Raw genomic sequence first — 19382 nt, 5'->3', positions numbered from 1 at the left:
TCAAAACTTCAGTAGTTTGACTGCAGTTGACATCAGTGTTGAGTTTAACAAGTAAGGCCAGGTCAAGCACACTAGTTTCCCATGCATCATACTGCATTTAAAGTATAGTAGCATGCTATTCCAAACGTAAACAAATTTGCACGCGTTCAAGATTTATTAAACGAGTTAATTTGAGACACATCCATGCATCATCAAATCACGGCTATATTCATTTATAACAACAACCACACACGCTTCCGACTGCAAATCACCCTCACATCACATGATTATCCGTCTCTAAAAACCACACAATGAACACTGAGGAAGAACACACTCGGAATATCGAAATGAAAATTTAATAGAACTAAAAGTTCCAAATGCAGTGATGAATAAAACATTTTCAACTTCCAATAAAGCTCGCGAGACTGTTTGTAACTCCATATTAATAGTAGCTTTAAATGAAGTTTATAACTTAATGCCTCAGTGTTTGTAGGACGAAAAACAACAGAATCTGAAAAACAAACATGCTCTAACGTTACATAGCAACTTACTGCGTCCGCCCGTGTGTTTGTTGCCCTGCTGGCGTTGCACTCAAAGAAACACACACACACACACAGTCACACGCTGAACTCATGGGCTGCGTCTCCACACACACACAGATACACACGCTGAACTCATGGGCTGCGTCTCCACACACACACACACACACACACACACACACTGAACTCATGGGCTGCGTCTCAACACACACGAGCTGCCTACCTAGACAGCACAGCCTCACACACACACACACACACACACACACACACACACACACAGCAGCCTAACTACAGGCAGTCTACGAGAATTGAACTCGCAAACACTGAACTTTCTATACCAAACACGGTGATGTGACGGATTTTATTAGGCTGTTAAAATAATATTTGAACTAAACCTAAATCTAAGATAAAAACATAAAATATAGGCTAACATTTCAAACTATTTACAAAACTTGCATATCAATGATAGGCTACTGAAATAACACTGCATAATGTCCAGCTCTACAGTGATGTACCAGATGGTACCATTATATACTTGATATACACCAATCAGGCATAACATTATGACCTAATATTGTGTTGGTCCCCCTTTTGCTGCCAAAACAGCCCTGACCCGTCGAGGCATGGACTCCACTAGACCCCTGAAAGTGTGCTGAGGTATCTGGCACCAAGATGTTAGCAGCAGATCCTTTAAGTCCTGTAAGTCGAGGGGGGGGGGGGGGGGGGCTCCATGGATCGGACTTGTTTGTTCAGCACATCCCACAGATGCTCGATTGGGTTGAGATCTGGGGAATTTGGAGGCCAAGTCAACACCTCAAACTCGTTTTGCTCCTCAAACCATTCCTGGACCATTTCTGCTTTGTGGCGGCGCATTATGTGCTGAAAGAGCCACAGCCACCAGGGAATACCGTTTCCATGAGGGTGTACATTGTCTGCAACAATGCTTAGGTAGGTGGTACGTGTCACATGGATGGCAGGACCCAAGGTTTCCCAGCAGAACATTGCACAAAGCATCACTGCCTTCCCATAGTGCATCCTGGTGCCATGTGTTCCCCAGGCATCAATGAGCCTTGGCCGCCCATGACCCTGTGGCCGGTTCTCCACTGTTCCTTCCTTGGAGCACTTTTGACAGATCCTGACCACTGCAGACCGGGAACACCCCACAAGAGCTGCAGTTTTGGAGATGCTCTGACCCAGTCGTCTCGCCATCACAATTTGGCCCTTGTCAAACTGCGTCTAACACATTAGCATCATAATAGTCATAATGTTATGGCTGATTGGTGTATATACGATTGGTAGCCTATATATTACTGTATTCATGTGCCATTGTTTTTTAGATGACACTCAACAGTACCTCAGAGAATATACTGTATGGTGTATGTCCAAAACAATCATTCATAGCTGTATTTTGATATTATTATGTTCATAAAACATAAAATGATTGATACTTTTTCTTATGAGTCATGCTGCTGTCTTTCTCTCTTCTGCTCAGAGTCCCAGCCGTCTGTTTTTCAGGTCACAGCGGTTTTCTGGGTCATAATTACAGACTCATATTCCAGAATAGGAGGAAATACCAAGGTGAGGAGCAAAAGTTATTATTAACATCAGAACTGTCCTGCTATGAGAGAAGCTGCTGTGCTTCCTGGAATTTCCTTCCCTGTGTGGACATGCTTCATGTCCTGATGCTGTAGGAAATGCTCAGCCTCGAGGTCTATTCTCTTTATGAACACTTACAATCAAATCATCAAATTCTCACCAAACAGCACATGCCGTTTCATCACACAAGCTGCTGGAAGTGCAATATCAAGCACTTACATTAAAAAGGTCCAATCAGGCATTATGATTATAAAGGTTACAACCAAATAAGCTTCTGATGGTCCACTTACTATAAGTAATTTGCAACTACATGTCATCGAACAGCATCAAATGAGGAGCATCAAAATAAAGTGTCAGCAGATCTTAAAGACCCCATGAAATCAAAATGGAAGTTTTTTTGCTTTTAGTATGAATATGTTATTCTTACTGTTATCTATGAGCTCCAAAACAATGACAAAAATCATATTAAGAGGATATAATCATTCAAAACAGTCTCACTTCTGCCAATATGATCATTCTGATGACATCACTCTGCACTTCAGCTTCTTATCAGATTTTCTGTCCAATCAAATGCTCTCTGGAATCTGAAGCCCCGCCCCCTACATTACACAACAGACGCTGAAGCTGCAGCTGAAATCAGTCACTCCTTCACACATTTACTGTTTACTACTGGCACATAGTGCACTATATAGGAGATAGGGAACGATCAGACAGTGCACTATATAGGGGATAGGGAACAATCAGACAGTGCACTATATAGGGGATAGGGAACAATCAGACAGTGCACTATATAGGGGATAGGGAATAATCAGACAGTGCACTATATAGGGGATAGGGAACGATCAGACAGTACACTATATAGGGGATAGGGATGATCAGACAGTGCACTATATAGGGGATAGGGAATAATCAGACAGTGCACTATATAGGGGATAGGGAACGATCAGACAGTACACTATATAGGGGATAGGGAACGATCAGACAGTACACTATATAGGGGATAGGGAACAATCAGACAGTGCACTATATAGGGGATAGGGAATAATCAGACAGTGCACTATATAGGGGATAGGGAACGATCAGACAGTACACTATATAGGGGATAGGGATGATCAGACAGTGCACTATATAGGGGATAGGGAACAATCAGACAGTGCACTATATAGGGGATAGGGAATAATCAGACAGTGCACTATATAGGGGATAGGGAACGATCAGACAGTACACTATATAGGGGATAGGGAACAATCAGACAGTGCACTATATAGGGGATAGGGAATAATCAGACAGTGCACTATATAGGGGATAGGGAACGATCAGACAGTGCACTATATAGGGGATAGGGAATAATCAGACAGTGCACTATATAGGGGATAGGGAACAATCAGACAGTGCACTATATAGGGGATAGGGAATAATCAGACAGTGCACTATATAGGGGATAGGGAACGATCAGACAGTACACTATATAGGGGATAGGGATGATCAGACAGTGCACTATATAGGGGATAGGGAATGATCAGACAGTGCACTATATAGGGGATAGGGAACGATCAGACAGTACACTATATAGGGGATAGGGATGATCAGACAGTGCACTATATAGGGGATAGGGAATAATCAGACAGTGCACTATATAGGGGATAGGGAACGATCAGACAGTACACTATATAGGGGATAGGGATGATCAGACAGTGCACTATATAGGGGACAGGGAATAATCAGACTGTGCACTATATAGGGGATAGAGAACAATCAGACAGTGCACTATATAGGGGATAGGGAACGATCAGACAGTGCACTATATAGGGGATAGGGAACAATCAGACAGTGCACTATATAGGGGATAGGGAACGATCAGACAGTGCACTATATAGGGGATAGGGAACGATCAGACAGTGCACTATATAGGGGATAGGGAACGATCAGACAGTGCACTATATAGGGGATAGGGAACGATCAGACAGTGCACTATATAGGGGATAGGGAACAATCAGACAGTGCACTATATAGGGGATAGGGAACAATCAGACAGTGCACTATATAGGGGATAGGGAATAATCAGACAGTGCACTATATAGGGGATAGGGAACGATCAGACAGTGCACTATATAGGGGATAGGGAATAATCAGACAGTGCACTATATAGGGGATAGGGAACAATCAGACAGTGCACTATATAGGGGATAGGGAATAATCAGACAGTGCACTATATAGGGGATAGGGAACGATCAGACAGTACACTATATAGGGGATAGGGATGATCAGACAGTGCACTATATAGGGGATAGGGAATGATCAGACAGTGCACTATATAGGGGACAGGGAATAATCAGACTGTGCACTATATAGGGGATAGAGAACAATCAGACAGTGCACTATATAGGGGATAGGGAACGATCAGACAGTGCACTATATAGGGGATAGGGAACAATCAGACAGTGCACTATATAGGGGATAGGGAACGATCAGACAGTGCACTATATAGGGGATAGGGAACGATCAGACAGTGCACTATATAGGGGATAGGGAACGATCAGACAGTGCACTATATAGGGGATAGGGAACAATCAGACAGTGCACTATATAGGGGATAGGGAACAATCAGACAGTGCACTATATAGGGGATAGGGAATAATCAGACAGTGCACTATATAGGGGATAGGGAACGATCAGACAGTGCACTATATAGGGGATAGGGAATAATCAGACAGTGCACTATATAGGGGATAGGGAACAATCAGACAGTGCACTATATAGGGGATAGGGAATAATCAGACAGTGCACTATATAGGGGATAGGGAACGATCAGACAGTACACTATATAGGGGATAGGGATGATCAGACAGTGCACTATATAGGGGATAGGGAATGATCAGACAGTGCACTATATAGGGGACAGGGAATAATCAGACTGTGCACTATATAGGGGATAGAGAACAATCAGACAGTGCACTATATAGGGGATAGGGAACGATCAGACAGTGCACTATATAGGGGATAGGGAACAATCAGACAGTGCACTATATAGGGGATAGGGAACGATCAGACAGTGCACTATATAGGGGATAGGGAACGATCAGACAGTGCACTATATAGGGGATAGGGAACGATCAGACAGTGCACTATATAGGGGATAGGGAACGATCAGACAGTGCACTATATAGGGGATAGGGAACGATCAGACAGTGCACTATATAGGGGATAGGGAACGATCAGACAGTGCGCTATATATGGTATAGGGAACGATCAGACAGTGCACTATATAGGGGATAGGGAACGATCAGACAGTGCACTATATAGGGGATAGGGAACGATCAGACAGTGCACTATATAGGGGATAGTTGGTTTCCATTGGGGCGAATGAAGTCTGGTTTCACATTAGCACAGAGCGGATCATGTGATCGAGTCACCGTGAACTAGAAAGCGTATCGGACCCGTTTGAACTCTTCACAAAATGCTGTATTTTAAAGTGATATGGAGGAGATGACGAGGAGAAACGGTTAGAGATTAGGAGGAAACTGCGGCTTTACTGAGCTCAGCGGCTCTGGTCAAGCTGTGAAACTAAATGCTATTGGCTATTTTAGAAAAGGGGAGGAGTTGTTCGATATGCCCCGCCCTGTCTTCCTGTTTCAGTGGAAATTACGTCAACACATTGAATAATGCTGTGCATTTCATGGCACTTCAGTGGGACTTTAAGCAGACAATCTACTAATACTCTCATGACTGGCAGTTGACATGTAGTTGCAAAGTTACTTATAGTTATAGTCTCCAGCAACCATGACTCTACAGGCCAACCGGTTTTGGACAATGGTCATGTTCCAGGTCTATTGTTTAAAGTGGTCTATTGTTTATAGTGGTCTATTTTAGATCATATATTTCACGTCTTTCATCATCACGCAGACTGTTTCCTTATGGAATTGCATGAATGGCATCATAAAGCTGAGGGAAAAACAACATAATCAGACACGCTGGGTGAGAAAACACTGAGCTGTTGAGCATATGAATGGCATATAAAAAGTTTAAGGGTTATAATAACAAGCCTTTTGTTCTGACTCAACAATAAATACATAGCTAGACAGTGCAGTCGTCTAATGTAATATTGAGCGGCCGGCTGGAGAAGCAGTGTGTGAGTGAGTAACAGTAACACTGCCCTGGAAACAACTTCAGCGTGACAATCAAACCTCATCTGGTAGAGTTTTACCTCTTATACAGAAAATGGGAGAGGTTTTTATTAGTGCTCAATCGATTCCAAAAAATAACTATCAACACGTTTTTTTTTTTTTATTATTAATCACGGTCAAAATACAAGTTTTTTTATATATTTTATAATGTAATAACTTCACAGTAATCTCCAAATTAATGTAGAAAAAACAAGACAGTATATTTTAAATGCTTGTTCAATGGCATATTTTTATGAATGAAGGCCAGTATCACTGATTCTACTGATGTCTCAATGAAAATGATAAAAAAAATGTATATTTATTAGGCTTCAAAAATATATATAACGTTTAATTTAGGCTAAGTTCATTTAAAACCATCCTTAAATAAACCCATAATAAATGTCATATTTATCTGTGCTCTTCCTAACTGGTAGGAAATATACAGAAATGTAAGTTATCAAACTGTCTGCACTGCATAAATTATGAATGAAATAGATGAATCCTTATTAAAGCTACAAAAGGTCTTTAGTCAAGAGCAGCGAGTCATTTTCTCTGTTACCTTTGTTTTGATGAACATTAAGGGGTCATGAAACCCTAAACCAAATTTTCTGAGATTTTAACAGAAGTATGTGTGTTGAACATGATGGAAGGCAATGTTACCGTCTGTTCGTTGTGAATGCGAGTAAAAACTAGTTCATTTGAAACCTTTTTGCTCTATTTTCAACTTCCTGGTTTAAATTCGTCTTCATGTCAACGTCATAGGCTGTGACATTTTCTCGTACTATAGTACGGCGATGACTCATCGGGGTCTCATAATTATTCATGAGACTGCGTGTGCTTATCCTATGAGAAGACGCGTTTCTTAATTATTCATGACAGTACTTGTTGATATAGCCTGGCTCCACCCTCCTACATACTTCCGCATTAATGGATCAAAAACAAGTGTTTTTCCTCTTTGTCAAGTCAAGTCAAGTCAACTTTATTTATATAGCGCTTTTAACAATGTAGATTGTTTCAAAGCAGCTTTACAGTGTTAAACAGGAAAATAATGCAGCATAATTTTATTCAGCTGTATAGCCATTCTGGAAAAATTTCAAGTATCATACAGTGACAGTGTGGGCTTTAGATCAATAATTTGATCAGTAATTTAGTTTAAATGGTTAATTTAGTTTATTATTTCGATGTATTTCGATGTTTAGTTGAAAAATTGAGTGTCCCCAACTGAGCACGCCAAGCCAGAGGCAACAGTGGCAAGGAAACCAAAACCCCATTAGGTGACCTAATGGAGAAAAATAAACCTTGGGAGAAACCAGGCTCAGTCGGGGTGCCAGTTCTCCTCTGGCCAATTAACAAACAGCGTATTATTATTATTATTATTATTCTGGCAGCTTTACAGCTCAGAGGTCATAATAGATCAGAATATTCGAGGGACCGGGGGCAACATGCTGGAGACGGGTTTATTGAGGATGATGTTGATTAAATAATTATTAAAGTGCAATATTCGAATGATCGGAGGCAACACGCTGGAGACGGGTTTATTGAGATGCCGTGTCGATGAGGCAGTTTCAGGGGGAGTCTAATCACGGTCTCCCAGACACTTCGGGGTCCTGTGTTGGTCTTCTCTGGGCGCAGGTCCACCATCTGATCTGGATACGGCCCGGATCCAGCTGACTGCAGTAAACCTCGGGATAAAACAGAGAGACTAACATTAGCGTAGATGCCATTCTTCTGATGATGTAACAAGTACATCAGGTGCTATGGGAAGTTTTCCCGGTTCCGGCTGACCTAGTTAATGCAGCCTAACAATCATTTCATTGAAAAAGTGTTTTATGTGTATGCCACAGTAAAGAGATGTGTTTTTAGTCTAGATTTAAACTGACAGAGTGTGTCTGCTTCCCGAACAATGTTAGGAAGACTGTTCCAGAGTTTAGGTGCTAAATAGGAAAACGATCGACCGCCTGCAGTTGATTTGGATATTCTCGGTATGATCAACTGGCCAGAATTTTGAGACCGCAGTAGATGTGATGGAGTATAATATGTTAAGAGCTCGCTCAAGTATTGGGGAGCTAAACCATTTAGTGCTTTGTAAGTAATAAGTAAGATTTTAAAATTTATGCGATGTTTAATAGGCAGTGTTGACAGAACTGGGCTAATATGGTCATACTTCCTGGTTCTAGTAAGAACTCGAGCTGCTGCGTTTTGGACCAGCTGGAGTTTATTTATTAAGCGAGCAGGGCAACCACCCAGTAGAGCATTACAATAATCTAACCTTGAGGTCATGAACGCATGAACTAACTGTTCAGCATTTTGCATTGAGAGCATGTGCCGTAATTTAGATATATTTTTAAGATGGTAGAAAGCAGTTTTACAGATGCTAGAAACGTGGCTTTCAAACGAAAGATTGGTATCAAAGAGCACACCCAGGTTCCTCACTGACGACGAGGACTTGACAGAACAGCCATCAAGTGTTAGACAGTATTCTAGGTTACTACTTGTGGAGCTTTTTTGTCCAATAATTAAAAATTCAGTTTTTTCTGAATTGAGTTGCAGGAAATTACCAGTCATCCAATGTTTTATATCAGCTATGCATTCCGTTAATCTTGTGAATTGGTAAGTTTCTTTAGGGCGTGAAGAAATGTAGAGCTGAGTATCGTCAGCATAACAATGAAAACTAACGCCATGCTTCCTAATGATATCTCCCAGTGGTAGCATGTACAGGGTGAAGAGTAGCGGTCCTAGCACTGAGCCTTGTGGTACTCCATACTGAACTTGCGATCGGTGTGACATATCTTCATTTACTACTACAAACTGATAATGGTCGCATAGGTATGATTTAAACCATGATAATGCAATTCCACTAATACCTACATAATTTTCGAGTCTATTCAAAAGAATGTTGTGGTCGATAGTATCAAATGCAGCGCTAAGATCGAGTAACACTAATAGAGAGATACAGCCACGATCGGATGATAAGAGCAAATCATTTGTAACTCTGACGAGAGCAGTCTCAGTGCTATGATACGGTCTAAATCCTGACTGGAAATCCTCACAGATACCATTTCTTTCTAAAAAGGAACATAATTGTGAAGACACTGCCTTTTCAAGTATTTTTGACAGAAAGGGTAGATTTGAGATTGGTCTATAATTGACTAAATCTGTAGGATCAAGTTGCGGTTTTTTAATAAGTGGTTTAATAATAGCCAACTTAAAAGTTTTCGGTACATATCCTAATGACAAAGATGAATTAATGATATTAAGAAGAGGATCTATGACCTCTGGTAGCATCTCTTTTAATAGCCTAGTTGGTATAGGGTCGAGCATACATGTTGTTGATTTTGATGATTTAACGAGTTTAGCCAATTCTTCTTCTCCTATAGCAGTGAATGAGTGTAATTTTTCCTCAGTGACACTACAATGCTCTGTCTGATGTGATGCTGTATTAGACGGCTGCATGGTTAAAAAATTTTTCCTAATATTATCAATCTTACATGTGAAGAAGTTCATAAAGTCATTACTGCTGTGCTGTTCACAATCATCAGAAGTTGAAGCTTTATTTTTGGTTAATTTAGCCACTGTATCGAATAAATACCTTGGGTTGTGTTTGTTTTCTTCCAAGAGAGTTGAGAAATAAGCAGATCTAGCAGTTTTTACAGCCTTTCTGTATGTGATCATGTGCTCTTTCCACGAATTACGAAATACCTCTAATTTTGTTTTCTTCCAGCTGCGCTCCATTTTTCTGGCTGCTGTTTTAAGGGCCCGGGTGTGCTCGTTGTACCACGGCGTTGGACTATTTTCTTTAATCTTCTTTAAGCGCAGAGGAGCAACTGTGTCTAAAGTACTGCAAAAGAGAGAGTCAATAGTTTCTGTTGCAACATCGAGTTCTTCTATACTATCTGGGATGCTGAGCAGATGATACTGATGAGGGAGATTATTTAAAAAGCAATCTTTAGTAGCGGCAGTGATTGTCCTGCCATTTTTAAAGCGAGGGGGCGGCTTTGCAACCTTAGCTAAATTAAGTATACATGATACTAAGTAATGATCTGAGATGTCATCGCTCTGCTGCAGAATTTCAACGGTATCAACATTTATTCCATGTGACAATATTAGGTCTAAAGTATGATTATGGCGATGAGTGGCTCCTGACACGTGTTGCCTAACTCCAATAGAGTTTAGTGTGTCTTTAAATGCTAATCCCAATACGTCTTTTCCGTTGTCAACATGGATATTAAAATCACCAACAATTAGTACTTTATCTACGGCCAGTACTAACTCTGATAGAAAATCAGCAAATTCTTTGATAAAGTCTGTATTATGCCCAGGTGGCCTGTATACAGTAGCTAACACAAATGTTGAACGGGTTTTATCATGTACACTACATAGCGTTACATAAAGCACCAAAACTTCGAAGGAATTATATTTGAAACTAGACTTCTGAGTAATACTGAAGATATTATTATAAATTACAGCAACCCCTCCCCCTTTACCTTTCAGACGCGGCTCGTGTTTATAACAATAATCTTGGGGGGTGGACTCATTTAAGGTAATGTAGTCGTCAGGTTTTAGCCAGGTTTCTGTCAAACAGAGCACATCTAGATTATTATCTGTAATAATATCATTAACAATAAGCGCTTTTGGGGAAAGGGATCTAATATTCAGCAACCCAAGCTTTATCAATTGTTCATCTGTATTATATATTTTGTTTATTTGTTGGACGTCAATTAAATTTTTACTGTTGAATGGTTTTGATGTTTTTTTGTATTTACTAATTCGGGGAACAGACACAGTCTCTATATGATAATATCTAGGTGAAAGAGTCTCTATGTGCTGGGATTTATCTGACTCCGGTAACGTGAGACAGCTAGCAGACGGTCGGTTTAGCCAGTTTGTCTGCTTCCTGACCTGGGCCCTAGTGAGTCAAGGTTTAGATCTAAGACTATGTGCCAGATTACTAGAGAGAAGAGCGGCACCACCCCAAGAGGGATGGATGCCATCCTTCTTCAACAGGTCAGGTCTGCCCCAAAAACTTTTCCAATTGTCTATGAACCCTATGTTATTTTGCAGACACCACTTAGACAACCAGCCATTGAGTGATGATAGTCTGCTAACTATCTCATCACTCCTTTTTGCCGGGAGCGGTCCAGAACAAAAAACAGCCTCAGACATCGTACTAGCGAGTTCACACACCTCTTTAATGTTAATTTTGGTGATCTCCGACTGGCGAAGTCGAACATCATTAGTGCCGACGTGAATAATAATCTTAGAGAATTTACGATTAGCTTTAGCCAGCACTTTTAAATTTGCTTTGATGTCAGGTGCTCTGGCTCCCGGTAAACAAGTGACTATGGTGGCTGGTGTCTCTATCTTCACGTTCCGTGTAATAGAATCGCCAATGACTAGGGCACTTTCAACAGGATACTCAGTGGGTGCTTCACTGAGAGGGGAGAACCTGTTTGATGTTCTAACCGGAACAGAAAAGCGGTTCTTTGGTCTGCGACTATGCTGCCTCACTGTTACCCAGTTTCCCTGCTGCGAGGGCCCTGCAGCCGGAACCGAAGAATGTACAGAGTTCACTAAGCTATTCGCATCCAAATCAGTGTCTAAAGCTGTTACATCCTCACTACTCTCAGATAAAGTATGGATGCGTGTTTCTAATTCTGAAATCTTCTCCGTCAGCCTAACTATCTCCTTACATTTATCACATGTGAAGCCCTGTTCGCCAGCGGAGAAGCCTACACTAAACATGCGACATGCACTGCAGGTGATAATGACAGGAGAAGACATGACTTACCGTGTTTGTTGATTAATCCAATTTACCACTTACCACAATCGTTTGATGGACACAATTTACTAATCCAAGTTATGAACTCAGAAAAAGGGAGACCCGGGTGCAGAGATAACAAGCTAACAGGCTAGCAAAATGCTAACGTGTGATGGTGATTTAGATTAAAAGCTAGCGATGTCAAATTTAACGTGATAGGCCATTTTTAAACAATGTATGGTGATGAGTAAGTTATATTTAGCAGTAGAAGAAAGAGGAAATATCAAAATAAAGATTCAAACGTAAGCAAGGCTCTACAGAGCTACAGACTTGAGCTACAGAGCAACAGACACAGCAGGCAGACAGGAGCAATCGATCAGGCAGGAGAGCACTTTGTATGAGTTTCTGCGCTGCATACGTTCTCTTCAACAGATCCTGAGTCTTCACACAACCGCGATTCAACCACACTGAGAGTGTAACCGCTCTTCACGGCCATTTAACCGATCAAACGGCTTATAAAAACTCCACAAAATAAGCCTCAAAAGTTATCAAAGTTATGCAACAGCGTGTTCATTAATATTTTCGATGCAGAGAACAAATTGCGAATGGCTGTGCATTTAATTGTCCATTGAGTTATAGGTGATTAAAATCCATGTGAATATTGTGTAGCATTCTTTAGAAATGTTGGCCCATATTGATAGGAGAGCATCTTGCAGTTGATGGAGATTTGTGGGATGCACATCCAGGGCACGAAGCTCCCGTTCCACCACATCCCAAAGATGCTCTATTGGGTTGAGATCTGGTGACTGTGGGGGCCATTTTAGTTCAGTGAACTCATTGTCATGTTCAAGAAACCAATTTGAAATGATTGTGGAGCTTTGTCACATGGTGCATTATCCTGCTGGAAGTAGCCATCAGAGGATGGGGACATGGTGGTCATAAAGGGATGGACATGGTCAGAAACAATGCTCAGGTAGGCCGTGGCATTTAAACAATGCCCAATTGGCACTAAGGGGCCTAAAGTGTTCCAAGAAAACATCCCCCACACCATTACACCACCACCACCAGCCTGCACAGTGGTAACAAGGCATGATGGATCCATGTTCTCATTCTGTTTACGCCAAATTCTGACTCTACCATCTGAATGTCTCAACCGAAATCGAGACTCATCAGACCAGGCAACATTTTTCCAGTCTTCAACTGTCCAATTTTGGTGAGCTCGTGCAAATTGTAGCCTCTTTTTCCTATTTGTAGTGGAGATGAGTGGTACCCGGTGGGGTCTTCTGCTGTTGTAGCCAATCCGCCTCAAGGTTGTGCGTGTTGTGGCTTCACAAATGCTTTGCTGCATACCTCGGTTGTAACGAGTGGTTATTTCAGTCAAAGTTGCTCTTCTATCAGCTTGAATCAGTCGGCCCATTCTCCTCTGACCTCTAGCATCAACAAGGCATTTTCGGCCACAGGACTGCCTCATACTGGATGTTTTTCCCTTTTCACACCATTCTTTGTAAACCCTAGAAATGGTTGTGCGTGAAAATCCCAGTAACTGAGCAGATTGTGAAATACTCAGACCGGCCCGTCTGGCACCAATAACAGTGCCACGCTCAAAATTGCTTAAATCCCCTTTCTTTCCCATTCTGACATTCAGTTTGGAGTTCAGGAGATTGTCTTGACCAGGACCACACCCCTAAATGCATTGAAGCAACTGCCATGTGATTGGTTGATTAGATAATTGCATTAATGAGAAATTGAACAGGTGTTCCAAAAAATAAAATGGTGTAAAATGGTCTGAATCAGAAGCCGTTGATGTGCTGTCAGTAAGTTATGTGTCTGTCATTCATGAACGATTCGTTAATTTTGAACGAATCTTTAATAAGACTCGAGAACAACGAGTTGTCTCAGAGAGCGATTCATTCATTTTTTGTTGACTGCTCATGCGCAACCTCCCATATGTTCTGTACAGGAAACAGAATTGATTAGTTCATCTCTCGAGTTTCGGTTCGAGTCATTCATTCATCAAGTCCCAGCCCCATAGGCAAGGCTATGCAGTCACCGGAAACAGAAAAGATTAGTTCATCTCTCGAGTCTTCTCGTTCAAATCGTTCGTTCAAGTCCCCATAGGCTGAATGCAGAAACAGTTCATCTCTCGAGTCTCGTTCTTTTGCCACGTGACGTGACAGCCGTGTTGGATACAGAAATTAGTTAATTCACAACCTTCCTTACAAACAAGTGCATAGTTTTTTTGTTTGTTTATTTCAGTTTTTTAGCTAGTATATAATAATTTATTTTCCTATGAAGCCTGGACACATGGGTTGGTCAGAACGGATAGGCATAACAAATGTTTATTGCACATATCTTCTGATGATTTTATAATGATAAATATATTACAACATGTAGTCAATAATACGACTAATATAGTATTATTGTAATATTATATATGTAATATTGCATATGTTGAGAGACACTGAAACGGGAAGCGGTCACATGAAAAAAGAACGAACGACGATGGGGCTGGGACTTGATGAAGGAATGACTCGAACCGAGACTCGAGAGATTAAATAATCTAACTAATCTTACGCATGTATTAATTTACATATGAGGCTGTCACGGCGACAAAAGAAAGAACGATTTGCATCGGGAGCTGAGGTGAACTAACAGACTGCATACATAGACTGAAGCAAGCTATAGCAATTAATTAATCATTTCTTTCTCAAAGTTTGGCCATGGCTGCATTAGCTTATAGTTGATTTTTTATTCCAAAAGTACTAAATGTGTTGAAAAATGTAACATGTAACATTTTAATTAGATTCTGCTGAAATGAACGAAATGACTTGAAAAAAGATTCGTTCATTTTGCTGAACGAGATTCAAAGATCCGAGTCAGTAAAATGATCCGAACTTCCAACTACTACTGTCAGACTCGTCCCCCTCCACTCCGCCGCTAAACCACGCCCACTTTTATAACATATTTCAAAACTGCGGTGAGAACTGACTGCTGCTGAAACAGGGGGTTTCATGACCCTTTAATGACAGACATCATTAGTGGTTACTGTCACTTTAAGATCTGATAGACGTTATTTAACTCATGTAATTTTGGTATGGAGATAAAGGTTATGATTATATATTTTTTGTAGTATTACACCACTTTGGGTGTGTATATTAGCGCTGTTTGTTGTTTTTCTTGTCGTATGAGATTTGGACTATGGGCGTCAGAACCATTGTATGTGGGACAAGACCCACCCACTTTTTACGATCAATGATATTGGACCCACTCACTTTTATCATCTGTAATTCAGCACGTCTGTTTACCTACCCCTAACAATAAACACTTTGTTATGAAACACGTTAGACGCTTTATTTCCACTTTTATAATATTTTATTAATTTCTATTGAAAATAAATGCCTTTCCGATCTGATTTGTGATGGGAAAAGGGAGTAGAGTGAGTTCAGCAAAAGGCGGATTCGAACCTCAGGTCGATTTGCATCCAAATGTGACACCATGCATCTTACCCCTACACTATTGCTGCTCTCAATGATATGGTGATTTCCGTCATTTAAAAGTCTTTCTCAACCAGACGTTTAGCAACCAAGGCGGTATATTTGTGCACTTCCGGGTTCAAACCAGTATAAGGCAATATATTTGTACTTAATGTAAATGGCATTTACTCTGGTACAAATTTTCTGAGAGAGGACCCACCCACATTTTTTTTTGCTTCCGACACCCAGTCAATGCCATTTACATTAAGTACAAATATACCGCCTTATACTGGTTTGGACCCGGAAGCGCCCGGAAGTGCACCAATGTACCGCCTTATACTGGTTTGGACCCGGAAGCGCACCAATGTACCCAATGTACCGCCTTATACTGGTTTGGACCCGAAAGCGCCCGGAAGCGCACCAATATACCGCCTTATACTGGTTTGGACCCGGAAGCGCACCAATGTACCGCCTTATACTGGTTTGGACCCGGAAGCGCACCAATGTACCCAATGTACCGCCTTATACTGGTTTGGACCCGAAAGCGCCCGGAAGCGCACCAATATACCGCCTTATACTGGTTTGGACCCGGAAGCGCACCAATATACCACCTTATACTGGTTTGGACCCGGAAGCGCACCAATATACAGCCTTATACTGGTTTTGGACCCGGAAGCACCCGGAAGCGCACCAATGTACCGCCTTATACAGGCTTGGACCCGGAAGCGCACCAATATACCGCCTTGTACTGGTTTGGACACGGAAGCGCACCAATATACCGCCTTATACTGGTTTGGACCCGGAAGCGCACTAATATACCGCCTTATACCGGTTTGGACCCGGAAGCACCCGGAAGCGCACCAATATACCGCCTTATACTGGTTTGGACCCGGAAGCACACCAATATACCCCCTTATACTGGTTTGGACCCAGGAGCGCACCAATATACCGCCTTATACTGATTTGGACCTGGAAGCGCACCAATATACCGCCTTACACTGGTTTGGACTTGGAAGTGCACCTATATACCGCCTTATACTGGTTTGGACCTGGAAGCACCCGGAAGCACACCAATATACCGCCTTATACTGGTTTGGACCCGGAAGCACCCGGAAGCGCACCAATATACCGCCTTATACCGGTTTGGACCCGGAAGCACCCGGAAGCGCACCAATATACCCCCTTATACTGGTTTGGACCCGGAAGCGCACCAATATACCGCCTTTTACTGATTTGGACCCGGAAGCGCACCAGTATACCGCCTTATACTGGTTTGGACTTGGAAGCGCCTGGAAGCCACCAATATACCGCCTTATACTGGTTTGGACGTCTGACTTAACAACAGAATAGGTGCTAAAACTTCATTGGCCGATGATGGCCATGTTTTTGAGATACGCCAATGTCCTCATAGACTATCATGGCACGTTGGACAAAGACAGTGCATGTCAATCGGACTTACGGTCGGGTTTTATGTTTTCATGTTATTTTTCTCTGTTATAGTGCCAACTGTCACATTTTTTTCCTTGTGAGCTCTGATTGAGCTCATACACATGAGTGTCCCGAGTTTGGTGAAAATATTTCCGTTCCGTTTTAGTAAAACTACATCAAACATTTTGGCTCCCATTAGCGACCGTGAACCAAACTTTTTTTGTTGAATATTGATAGTCACTCTCCAGAGAATATTTCTGCAGTGGTTTGGTTACGATCAGGCAAAAAAACTGGGAGTAGTTTGCAAAAGTTTTATTTACAAAAAATCCAAAATACCCGAAAATTTCACCTGAACGACAAACAAATCTGAGGTATGCTTTTTGTTTTATTTGAGCCAAGGATTCCAATGATATAAGACACTTGAGCCTACGCTTAACGGTTATATGGCTTATAACGGTTTACGAGTTATGAGGAGTTATGAGCCTTTTCATACTTTTGATCACTGTAGCGCCCCCGTCAGGCCGATCGGGGCGAGCCTTGGTGACGTTGTAGGCGGTGAGAGTACTACCAGCCCTCAAAGCTTCAAGTCTCTACGACTTACGGTATGGTCTGCCCGATCACTTTTTAGAGGAGAATGCTGATCCTTGGAAACTACGCACTTGAACCCCTAAATATATTGTGAGTGAAATCAGTTCCAGTGTTCACTTTGATCCTAGCCATGTGTTTTGTCAGCTGTGGCCGTTCATGTAATGAGTGACAGAGAACAGCAGATGTACCAGACGTCAGGAGGAAGAGACACCTGTCCTGTGAGGAACACTAAAGAAACATTACAGACACTTCCAGGGCATTCACATACAGTACAGTCTGTGAGGAACGAGACTGAGGAATCTGATGCAAGTTAAACAAGTTTATTAATAGATGAGAACAGACAGCAGAGAGCTCAGAAGTAATTCCCATCCGCTTCTCAGGGTAAACAGTCACACGGTACAGTCCTCACGGTTCACAGATCAGCGGTAGAAAACTCGGATATGCGGTGTTCTCTGGAACACAATGAACGTTCAACCGGCTCCAGTCTAAAGGCAAGACACACCGATGAGCAACATTGAAAAAGAGACAATTGTTCACAGGATACACAGTACCGAGAGAAGATGAAGATGCCAGCTCCAGTCTAAGTCCAAAGTTCCACAGAGAGAATCCACTGGAGAGAGAGAGACCCACTGAGAGATTCAAACAGAACAGGTGAGAGGAGAAACGGACCGAGGCAAACACAGTCTCAGCAAAGTCCTGGAGGCAAAACAAAAGGTGAATAACAAAAATAAACACGATCAAGACCAACAAGAGCCGGACAACACACGGCAGCGACCACCCAGGAGTAAACAACGAACGTGCAATGAACACAGAACATCAGGACATTAAATAGAGCGACGAACACAAGACAACAGTGGAAAACAATCAGGGATAAGGAGGAGGGAGGAGACAGAGAGTGCACATGTGGAACACAGAAGGTAAACAAACAATTAGTGCAGTCGATCACACCGGAATCCTGACACAGTCCATCATTATCAGCACTTTGCATGAATAAGTTACAATTAAATATCATTTCAATTTAAACATTTAATTTTTCATGAGAAATTTTAGCAGTTCATCAACCAAAATTTGGGACATTCCTGTATACGGATTTGTTATTGAGTAGGCTCAAAAAAAGCCAACGTACTGATCTACTATTTAAACGTATTCTTCTTCTTCTTCTGGTCCAAAATTTGAACAGTTTCTCCTCCTAGAGCTTCAAAGCTACAACCACCAAACCTCAGACCTTCAGACTGTGCTGACTCCTTGTGCTGTATCTTTTCAAACCAATTTGACTGGTTTTCCTTAAAAAAATAAGATTAAAAATCATAAAAGTTTTATAGCTACAATTTCATTGAGGGGGTAAAAACTTTTATGCAATAACTCGAATAGAACATTTTGCTTCATCCACTATATATCACTTACATAGCCTAGCAAGTCGCTTTGGCCATGTGTTAACCCTAACCCTAACCCTAACCTAACCCAAACCCTAACCCTAACCCTAACCCTAACCTAACCCTCACCCTCACCCTCACCCTAACCTAACCTAACCCTAACCCTAACCCATGCCAGCAATGTGCTAAAACATGCTAGCAGCATGCTAATTAATGATAACAACTTGTTAAACATGCTAGCAATGTACACAATCATGTTATATGCCTAACGTGCTAAATCGTGTTTACAAGTTAATCATGCTAGCAATGTGTTAAATCATGCTAGCAATATGCTAACAACATGCTAAATCAGGCTAACAACATGTACAATCATGCTAGCAAAATTCTAAATCATGCTAGAAACATTTAATCAACATTCTAAATTGTGTTAACAAGTTAATCATGATAGCAATGTGTTAAAACATGCTAGCAATATGCTAACAAAA

The 19382-nt window shown here is 41.5% G+C and overlaps 1 protein-coding gene across 1 annotated transcript in view; it reads right to left on the bottom strand.

Moving 5' to 3' along the window:
- Positions 1–819, bottom strand: part of pls3 (plastin 3 (T isoform)) — a 49624-nt gene extending 48805 nt beyond the window's left edge. The window contains exon 1 of the mRNA XM_079838987.1: positions 531–819. The gene's annotated coding sequence lies outside the window, so the exon portion shown is untranslated. The remainder of the gene's footprint in view (positions 1–530) is intronic.
- Between the last annotated feature and the right edge of the window lie 18563 nt (positions 820–19382).

The sequence above is a fragment of the Gobio gobio genome (assembly GCF_949357685.1).
Source record: "Gobio gobio genome assembly, chromosome: 16".
In the NCBI taxonomy this organism is placed as follows: Eukaryota; Metazoa; Chordata; class Actinopteri; order Cypriniformes; family Gobionidae; genus Gobio; species Gobio gobio.
The sequence above is the reverse complement of the archived record's forward strand: the minus strand, read 5'-3'. Positions and strand labels throughout refer to the sequence as shown.